Below are 11,287 nucleotides of genomic sequence, written 5' to 3' on the forward strand. Positions count from 1 at the left end.
TATGCTAGCTGTAATTCAGCTGTGTGACTGAACTGCAGAGCAGCCCACAAAGCCCCAAGCTGCAGGGCAGGATACTGCATTACAGTACCTTGGTGTAACTAAGGGTGGCAGCAGAGCCCCTGACACAAGCCGCAGCTGACTGATCACTGCCAGACATCATCTTTAATATCCATACATAAACCAGGACCACAGAGAAGGATTTACTGGCTGACCAGCAACTTTAGCAAAGGAAGTGGGTGTGGTGGCAGACCTACGTGAACATTCTAACTTCATTAGAACCAGAATTGTTTGCTTTGTAAAAAATAAATCCATAGCCTGGCCTGCACATTTGTTGCCTTCTTTTAGGGGAAAATACACCTGTTTTCACTTTTCACTCTGTAAAAACAGTTTTGTGATCAGTAACACTTAACATTGACAAATGGATGCAGGGTAAAAAAGTACTGGCGGTGGAGGGGGGGGCAGTGCAGACGAACATGCATCATCCATTTTGCAGTGCTTAAAGTCTACTCCGTGCAGGATGACGTCACTCAACCGAGATCAGCGGTGCAGAATCAGAGCCTGTAAGGCTGTTCAAATTAATTAGCAAATGACCTTAGATTAAAAGGCGAGTCGCAGATCAGACAATGAAGTCATTCATCAATTCAATAGACAAGGGTGCCCTCGCATAATGCTGTTATGTCTATGTTCTGAGTCCACACTACCTACTATTGTACTACACTTGAGTTCATATACACAAAAGATCCTTGTGTTAATATGCATTTGGCATTAATCCATCAATGGGTATTTTTTTTTATTCATTTGGAGAGAAAATGTCCGCCATCAAGAAATCGTGTCCCAGAGATGTCTGACAGAGTGTGAGACATCCTGCATTTTAGAGGGCCTTTCTTTTTTATTTAAAAAACAAGCTATATCTGAACCATCTCAGAGAAACAAGTCAATCTCATGGTTCCACTAATATAGTCGCATGGACAGGGGATAAATCCCTGGCAGGCAACAAAAAGCAGATCAATACAGAAACCATGTAAACAAACCACAGTGGAAATGAAGTTGAGATGGACGAAGAGTAAGGTGGAGCTGGTGACCAGCGGTGTTTCAAATAAAGCACATGGCCAGGGACTGAAATAAGAATAAAGGGCAAAAAGACAGGGGGGGGCTGTAAGTGTGAGGAGCAGTGGGGGTGCAAATGAGGAGCGGGAGATGCATGACCATGAAGGAGAGAAACTAAGAGCATGTGAGGGGAAATGGGGGAAGTGAGAAAATGAGGGCGAGAGAAAAAAACGGTATAGTACAGAAGTGATTTATGCTAGTTGTATAATTTTCTACAACACTGCTCCCACCCCCTCTTCCTCTACAACTCTCAATTCCTCCTCAGTATCCAGCCCTCCCACTAGGGTGTGCTCCTCCTCACCATCACGCCAAGGAACAGTCCCTGGCCACACCAGCAAGTGATTAAGATTCCGCCGTGATGCGACTGCAGCACTTCGCAAATGGAAGACTGGGCATAATTTCCCTAAAATGCTGTTTTTTATCACCTATTTCCCCTTCATCAGCTTGCCGCACACGATTGATAGCTGATGGCACCTCTGACAACTTAACATTTTTATGGCTAGATTTATGGGCTATCTGCTCCTCTCCTTTTACAGCTCAAACTCTGTAAAAATGCTTATTTCTCAGATAAGGAGAGGGAGGGTATGTGTCTGCGTATGGAATGGGATCACACCCAGCTACATGTATGTGAGAGAAGGGCTCGTCCCACTGCATTGCAGTCCGGATCAGTGCTGCGCTTATAGGGCCTTAGGTTTACCTCTGCATAGCACCAAGTATCAAATGATGCGTCTCACTTCTTCGCATACTTCCAGGCTCTCGCCATGGCCTCATCCCTCCGATACATACAGTGCACTCAAGCATCATTAATTAGTTCCTCCTCTGGTACAATTTAAATGTCTGCTTTTCGATTCTGTCGAAAGCAGTAAATATCCTGCAGGATAACTAATTATCATTCTCAGGTGAAGACAAGTTGCTTTGGCGGTGAACACCTGAACGCCCGAGAACAAATTGCCTTGTTGAGTATTTGTCTGCACATGTTGATGCAAGTAGGATGCTTTCAGCACACTAGGGGGCTGTTGGGCTTACTGGGCTGCAGTGGAAGTGTGGCCACTGCAGGTTACCCCTCCCACCCTGCTCAGATTTACAGCCAGTCCCAGTTAGCATCTCCTCTCTGCTGCTGATGAGCCTGGCAGATCCCAGACAGATGCCCTGGGGGACTGGAGTGTGACAGAGGACGGGGGAGGGGAGCAATGAGAGGAAAAGAACAGGGGGGGAGAGAGAGATCTGATGAGATCAGTGATTCATATACACCCAGGAGGACACACCCTGGAAGGGGGTAATACTAAACATGTTTTAACTGGGCTGGCCCATAATTTATGAGGGTTGCCAAGGCTACAAGGAGCACCTTATCTCTGCATGTGGTTAGATCCAATCCATATATGAGAGGAGGGATTAATATTCAAGGCTACTGCGTGTTCACATTTAGTGGAGACCAATCTGTTGAGTAGTCAAAACCAGCACAGCGGATGCCTACATATTTCCACACTAATTCACAGGTTGCTCTAATTTTAACCACATGTAATTTTCCAAGGTGCCGTTTCTACGCTTCATGGTGTCAAAAGGAATTTATATGCAACTGGAAAACATGCCGTTCTAATGCACGTAAATGCTGCTGTCGTCCAGGCAATAAACCCAGTATGTACACAGCCTCTTCCAAAAAAAAAATCTTTCACATTCCAAGTTCCATTGTGCTTTGTTCCATCTGGAGTTTTTTTTTAATGCAACCACTGTGCCCTATAAGAGCAGATAGGTCCTTACCAGCATACAGAAGAGAATGAACATGTACTATATATGTGTATGGCCCTTCTGACAATTTTACCTTATTATTTCACCACACACATGCATTAACTGCCTCAACATGATATGTTCTTCATCCATTAATACAAAGCATTTCAAACTTGCTGTCTCATCCCAATGTGGTATTTTACACCTGATTTAATGTATTGTCTTTCCCTATGTTTTCCATCTTGAATCTGTTGATTTATGCTGTAGGCTGAAATGTTAGCATGTTTGCTGACTTGACAAAAATAAAAGTGGTAAAGTTGGTATTTGTTAATTGCCCTGATGTGTGTTACTTTTGTACCTTTTAACATTTAAGGTTGGAAGCTGTCATGTCTCTTGAGCCGATAAAAGTGAAGATTATACAGTTCTGCAAAACTAATAAATTAGGATTGAACAATGATGGGGGGGTGACACTTTGCAACATATAGTGTATTGTAGAATGAACGGAATATAGGAAACGCAAGCAGCATGAAATTCACGGTCAGATACAAAGTAAGTTTATCCTCTCCCGACAAAACAAATCCCTTCCTTCTATTTCTACTCCTGTTGGTTACCCCAGCAGCAAAGAAGTTGTATTTTTGAGTTAATTTGGTTTTAAAAAAAAGCTTGTTCTGCAATGTGACCATTGCACATTGTCAACTCTCTGACAATACTGTTTATATTGTGCAGCCCTTCCAATCTTTGTTAACACACATATTAAAACCTTGGATTTCCTGATCTAAGGTCACAATAACATTCATTGGAGGTCTTTTCCCTGGCACCCAAAACAGAACTCTGATTACTGTACATAATATGTGTTGCTTTCTTGTCTTGAGTTTAGCAGGGCTGCGTTTAACTGGCATGGTTTAAATTCTTCATCTGGAACGCAGGCACAGATCAGATTTGGAGCGCTTCTGCATCACACCATCTTTCATGTCTCATTTCAATTTTCTAAATACAAGCCCGTATTATTACAGGGGACCAGAGGATGATGACTGTGATAGAGGCCATTACAGCCTCTCAGCAACTGGGAGGCGCGCTATGATTATGGTGCGCAGAGGTTTTTCATTACCTTGTTCTCTTAAAAAGCCCCAGACTGTTGACATTAGACTGAGAAATGCTGGACGTATGTGAAGTATTCAAACAAATGTAGAGCTATCAAATTACAACATGGCCTCAGTGCAGTAGCAAAGTCCTCCTCATCTGAACACAGTTTAATAGAAGCCTATCAATCACATGATATAAAACATGGTCACTTCTAAAGAAAAAAAAGCCACAAACTGGGTTATCAATTGAAAAATGATCTCCATCTGATTAGGCGATTCCACTGGAAGCACAGGCAGCCCAATTTCAATAAATCACTTCAAACATACATGGCGTTTGATTAAAACCCATTAGCAATGAGCAACAGTGTGCATGCTGTGCATGTGGGTAGGCATGTATACATGTGGTGAGTATAAGCGTCTCCTCTCAGATTTTCCATGGTCGGCTCCGTAGGATGTTCTTCATTAGTGTGAATATTAATGTGACCAGAAAGGGGGGAAGAGGGGGGAAGAAAAATGTAGAAGGAATTTGGAAGAGCTTTTTAAAGGGGCCATTTCATCAGAATCGTTATTTTTTGCGGTTCTCTGAAGGCTCGTAACTGGCGCTCTATGAAGAGAGACATGCCGCAGTGGGGGCTTAATTTAAAACCCGAAAGGTCACTGTGCTAAGAAAGGTCTTCAGCTCAGCCAAAAATATAAAATGAGAAAGAGAAAGAGAAAGCAGTGGGGGAGGAGGAGTGGGCCAAGAAAGAAAGCAGAATGAACGGAGATCAGAGGATGCCGATTGGAAAGGGCCGACCCAGGCGGGACGAAACACGTTGAAGAAATTTAGAAAGACAGCATTATGGGAGGGGATAAAAAGCAACATGGAAAAATACTGATGGAATGAGCAGAACTGAGAGGGTAATGAACAGAATTACAATTGAACTGGAGCCGACCAAACATAAAAACAGATACAAGAGGATTTTTGTTTACTTTAATGAGGTTCTTGCAAGTCATTTGTTATACTGGCCGACATTTTCGGGGAAAAACTCTGCATCGAAACAGAGTGAAGGATAGCCAATCTGTCCGACAATCTGTGTTGGCAGAAGCACAGCCCTCCCTCCCCAAGCCCTTACTGAATTAAGCTTCCTGTGCTTGGTGCTGGACCAGAGTGCTAATGGTCAGATGGGAAATTAACTTTGCCATATGCAACTCGACACACACAATGTAGCCATTTGAGAGAAAAAACAACAACAATTTCTCCCCAGATCAGTTTTGTTTACAAGAGATGCTGACATTTGATTTGGCCGAAATGTCCATGTCATTTTGTTGGACGTTGGCCTTGTTAACAAAATTAAACTGTCAGGCAATGAATTCCCCCCCCCCCCCCCCCCACACACACACACACACACACACACACACACCCCAAAGTCTAGCAAACATTCCACAAACTAACATCCCAACGTTTCAATCACTTGTTTGTGTATCGACTCGCTTTAATTGTCCGCCGGGTTTTTGACTGCACCACATTACATAAAACGTGCACAGGAGCCTCATGACAATATCATGACAGCCTCTGATGTAAAGCTGCACGCTTTGCACAGATAAGACAAGTTCGATTTTAATGTTGCTAGCACACCAGGACGCACCAGGCGCACTTGTAAAAGAGAATGCCCTCTTTGCTTGTAAATGCAGCCGTCCAAAGGAAAGGAACGGGATGGGGGGTTGGGCCGCTGAATAAAAAGGAGAGGAATTCCACTTGTCCGTCTCTCGCAATCCATCTAGTGGATCAATTTCTTCTCCCATATTCCCAACCCATTCCCAATCTCTTCTGAAAACTAATACCTAATTCCAATCACAAGTGCAGTAAAGCATATCTTGTAAAAGGTCATCGTGTGACCTCGGAGTTCTCTAAATTGGATGCTGCTTGCCCCACTTTTCTTTGAAATACTGCGCAGCCTGGAATAAAAACAGCCCCTGTACACAATCACACCACCAGTGGGACCTGCACATCATTTTGATGTGCAGTATCACAACACAGAGTTTAACAGGATATTGGTTGTGTGTTGAGGGAAACAAACAGGAACCAGAATTCAACCCTAAAATAGAGTGTGGGTGCCCAGGAAGGCTTTTGAGATAGCTATATATACCCATTTGTGTGCGAATGTGCTTGCAATAATCAGCATGCCGGCATATAGTAGAGCATCTCTCCTGCAGCCAGACAAGGAAACTGATCAGATGGACGATCAAACACTAATCATTCCCTCACGGCCCATACCGAGTAAAGCTGTCATTAATTTTGTGGAATTACATCAAATCCGAGACATTCTTTATGTGGCCCACGGCCTGTAGACAGTTATACGACAAGGACTGCTGCGCTAAGCAGATGGGGCAGCTTGGCCGTGCATACTAAATACCCCCCCCCCCCCCCCAGTTCTCTATCTCCTCCCTCCTTCCAGGCTCTCTGTATCCGCTCCCCCTTTCTTTGTTTTCTACCCTTCTAATGCCTTTCCTTGAAGATGTGGTCAGACGACCGTCCATCATTACATCACTCAAACCACAGCTTTTCTTTCAATAAAAAAAAAATGCTTCTTATAATGCTTCAAGAAATTATTCATCCCCGAAAGAAAAATCATGCGTTGCATTTCTAAAAGCTTAAGTCTCTCGAGACACATCACGCCTTAATTTACTATGATGAGAAAATAAATTGTTTGCCGATATAAATCCTTAATGTTTGTATCTTAGATGTTGACAACGCTAACAGTTTATTTGCCTATACACAACAGCAGGTCATAATCTCATTTGAGGTTTCCTTGGCAACTGATTACAGCTGAAGGCAAGTTACAATTTATGACTAATGTGACACGTACCTGCCATTCCCTTTGAATGAGACATGTGGTACGCTATATTCAGACAGACCACCTCAGGTAATAAAACTGCAGCAGCACTCGGGGGGCTATACCATTTTCTTACATTGAGAGGAATTCCAAGCCAAGGCAGCTAGAATTTAGCAGACGACAGGGATTAAATTTGTGTGGAATAATACTACGAGGGTTTTCAGACAGAGCAGTTGGTCAATTTTTTCTATCTAATGCTCAAAAATATTGATGTTAGCAAAGTCAGTTGACACTTATCAAACGCATGAGATTAAATTAATATGATATGTATGTGTCGTGTTTAAGAGGGAGGGTTATTGACAAAATGGGTCAGCCATAATGGTTTCTGAAATAGCAGTGTCACCAAAGACAAAACAATTACTAAAACAGGTTGAAACCAATAAGAGTGCGAGTATACGATAAAATGTCTTTCCAAATCTTGCTTTTCATCCTGATCAGCTGAAACTCTTATCATAGCCCTCTGAGGTCAGACATGCAGGCACAATTTCACGATGGAAATCACCAAGTATAGGCAAAGTGGTTAGTGCTGTTATCTCACTGCAAGATGGTCACAGGTTCAAATCCAACGTGTGGCCTTTCTGTGAGGAGTTTGCATGTTCTCCCTGTGTCTTAAGTCCTTAGGTGTGAGTTTTTGCGTGAATGATTGCCTATGAACTGGCGGCTTGTCCAGGGTGTACCCCTCCCTCTCACAAGTAGACTGCTGGGATAGGCTCCAGTAGATCCCGTGATGCAGATTTTGGATTAAGTGGTTAAGAATGGATGAATTAAATCACCAAGTATTCACATTCACTGCAGTCTTTTATTGAGGCACATCAAATAGATTTAAACAATTAAAGTTTTAAAACAGCAGACATAAACCGCTTGACTAAACACGTCTGCTGTGCAGAATACAAATATTTGATTTTGCATATCAATGGTTATGAAGTTTCTTTGACACAATTGTCTGTGCATGAGTAAAGCTTCAGGGTATGTTAACAGTATTTGCCTAATAGTGAGGTTTACTTCCAAAGCCGGATCAATTTGAATGGATATGATTTGGCCTTTCACTATTTTGTCATAGTGTTCTGTAATTGTATGTATTCATGCGAGCATGATTTTCTACTGAACATATGATTGCTCTAAATCTCTGTACTAGTGTAGAGTTCTGAAATGGGAAAGATTTGGCGGTGAACAGGAAACAAGAGAAGCAGTCAGAGCCCGAGGCGTGAAGTGTTGAATGTGGGGGGTGCAACGGAAAGAGAGAGAAATGGAAAGAACATTTTTCTCTCAATGAATTTGGTCGTAATAATGTAGTTATTTCTTAAGTTTCAGTGTCCTAGCTTAAATGTCTCAGCTGCCAGGACCCGTCACAAACAGAACTTCTGCAGCAGCCGCTTTTTCTGTCTGCCAATAAACCTTTGGCTTGAAAGAGAAAATGCAGTGATGCTCTTTTTTCATTTGCACACACACACATTAGACATTCATGTCTAATATGGTGTCAGACCTATTTGTTTAAAATTTAAGAAAGAACAGTGGCAAACAATTTTAAACAAAAAGTCCAGAAAATATAATTTTAGATATCTCTTATAGATTCATGGACTATTTTATTTAACTGCATCTATGAACCCAAGACTTGGTCAAATTAATTTCAAGGACCAAAAGAATTGATGATGAACGTATGTCCAACTTTTCAGGGTTTTAAGGGAAATTACTGTCTATTTTAGCAAATACCTCTCGGACGAGCCGGGCTGTGAGTTTCCAGAGTGTTCAAATTATGCAGTAAAGTTTTATATAAAACATTTAATTGAGCATTATGGTGTAAGCAAATGCATAGAAAATGGGAATTTCAGAAAATGCACAAAGGGAAGACATGCATATATAAAATTCTCATCTTCATTAATTTTTAAAATGCAACAGTTGCACCAAATTAAAATTAAGGACTCTTTTTTGCACCTTAATTTCCCTGTCCTAAAACAAACATGTAAACAATGCCAACTGAATAAGCCAGTCATTGCAGTACAACCTATTTAATTATCCAACTGTATAGAGCCACTATTGCATGCAGCATCACTTTGCTCACACAAGCTCAGCACACTATTAATCCACTTAACACAATTTATAGGGTCTCAACATTGACTGTCTGTTGGCATAAAATTACATGAAGCATCCTTATAGTGTCTCCAACAAACTAAATTAGCCGAACTGGACTTACTAATTGAGGAGGAAGTAAAGCACTGTGTGACTGTACTGACTCGTCAATGAGCAGAGATAAATAAGCAGGCGATGGTTAGACCATCAATAACTATAATTACACAGTATGAGCATTATTGAGGCTGCAGTTGCTATGGAATGATAACCATAAATCGTAAACACTAACTTTAATTTACATGATTACACAATGATGCTTGTTTTTTTAACTCCTTAAATCAGTATAGTCGATTTAGAGCCGAACTGCCATTTAATTACAAAGTCAACATTCAAATTTATTTATTTTTAAAAGTCACAAACTGCTTTTTATGTCCAATCTAACACATTGCTCCCAGTCAATGACTGATATTTCCCTCATCCTAATGTTAACCCTTTAATTGGCCGGTCACATCCTGCGCTGTTCTGCTGTAATAACAATGAAAATCCTCACTGCACCAAGTTTAATTAATGCAAAGATAAGATGTCGGCGTTAAGCTTGTCCGAATTTCAATTTAGGCTCTCGTGCAGGACCTTAATAAAACAGTATTTTAATCTCATCTAATGCTTCTGCTGTTTTATGAAAAATGAACAACAATGTGGTCAAAAATGTATCGACTACGTAGATTCTGGTAAAATCTCAAGAGGAAGAAGGTGCATGCACTGTTTGTTACACAGGATATAAAAGAATAGTCCGCATTTGACAGGCAGTGTTTTCAGATGGTATACTGCCATCTGCTGTCCGGTTTAGGAACGTAATCATGTTGCGTCATTTGTAGACCACATATTTACTCATGTTTTGTACTTTGCATAATAAGGTACTTGTACTACATTTTACTCCATTATAAAGCTACTCAATCACACTTTCTAATTCAACATTGTATTTCCAATACATACCATTTGATTTGACAGCTTTAGTTACCGCTACTTTGCATTTATTATAGAAAATATAATGTAATCAATATATTATGCAAGGTTAATGATTATTACACTCCGTAATTTGTGTATTTCATACTTATCCATCTAAACTCTCGTGGGGGGTTTCCTCACCAACAACGGCATAGTTGGTAGCATTGTTGACTTGTTCAAAACAGGCACTGGTCTCAAATCCCAATCCGGGAGTGAGATGGAGCAGGAAGAGCAGGGCAGACCCGGGTAGGTGAGGCCCTAGGCCCGGCCCGCTACCCTGCTCCACGCAGCTCCCAGCTGGACTCGAACCCAGCGCCGCCGAACACAGTGAAGGCTATATTGCTACCGACTATACCAGCGTGTTGGTGAGGTATTACGGCAGCTGTATTGGATCAGCTGATTGAGCCAGCCGGTATAAGATGTGCACTCTCCAGTCGTTCTTCACCTCTGCTCTTTGTGATATTGAAGGAGAGAGACTGATTTTGGGTGTGAGAGGTATTGCGTGTGTGACACTGGATTTTGATTCATGGGTTAATGTGGCTGCCAGTTTGTGTGTGTTTCTAGTTCACTCGATTCATCTCACTGTGTGTAGTTTATGGTAAGAAGTAGTGATGGTGAGATGAAGCCTCAGGAGGCATTGAACCACTCGAGCCGGGTTCATTTCTCGAAGCTTCATGTGCTCACGAAACCACCTACTGGACAAGTGTATAATGGCAGGTAGCTGTATCTGCCATAATGTGCGATGCATTGAATTTTTGTGTCTTTTGGGAATGACTATGAATGACAAAAATCAGCACTGGACAGCTCCATATATAGCCGCCTACCTATGGAGCTGTCCAATGCTGAAGTTCACTTTCAGGATCAGCACTGGACAGCTCCATAGGTAGCTGACTACATATGGAGCTGTCCAGTGCTGATCCTGAGCGTCATATGTCTCCGGGGTCAACATGTCAGCACATGCTGGAAAAAACAAAAAGTTCAAATAACTTTCAATAGTCACCTCCAGCAGATTATTAACTTCCTGACTGCAGCGTGTTGCTATTGTTAGTGCCATGTTGCTGAATCTTTCCGTTTGATCAGTTCACTACTTAAGTTACAAACATTGCATATTCAATTGTATAGTTGTAGAAATATATGGATAGATTATTGGTTATTATAACATAAATCCTTTCAATTGATCAAAACCACACTACTCCATCGATCAATAATCAAACTTATTCAAGTAAATATGAAATAATAAAGAAAGAAAATTACCATCCAACACAAGTTATGGCATTAACTTTGTTCAAAACTAATATGAGTCACAAATGGTAAAACGTTCACATATATTTTACCGTTGTTTTGAGAAATCTAATTGAATAAATGACGTTTTTTGTACCATAATAATTCATCTTAATTATAATATTCTCTTACAAGCTTATCAAA

The sequence above is a fragment of the Brachionichthys hirsutus genome, chromosome 2 (assembly GCF_040956055.1).
Source record: "Brachionichthys hirsutus isolate HB-005 chromosome 2, CSIRO-AGI_Bhir_v1, whole genome shotgun sequence".
Taxonomy (NCBI): domain Eukaryota; kingdom Metazoa; phylum Chordata; class Actinopteri; order Lophiiformes; family Brachionichthyidae; genus Brachionichthys; species Brachionichthys hirsutus.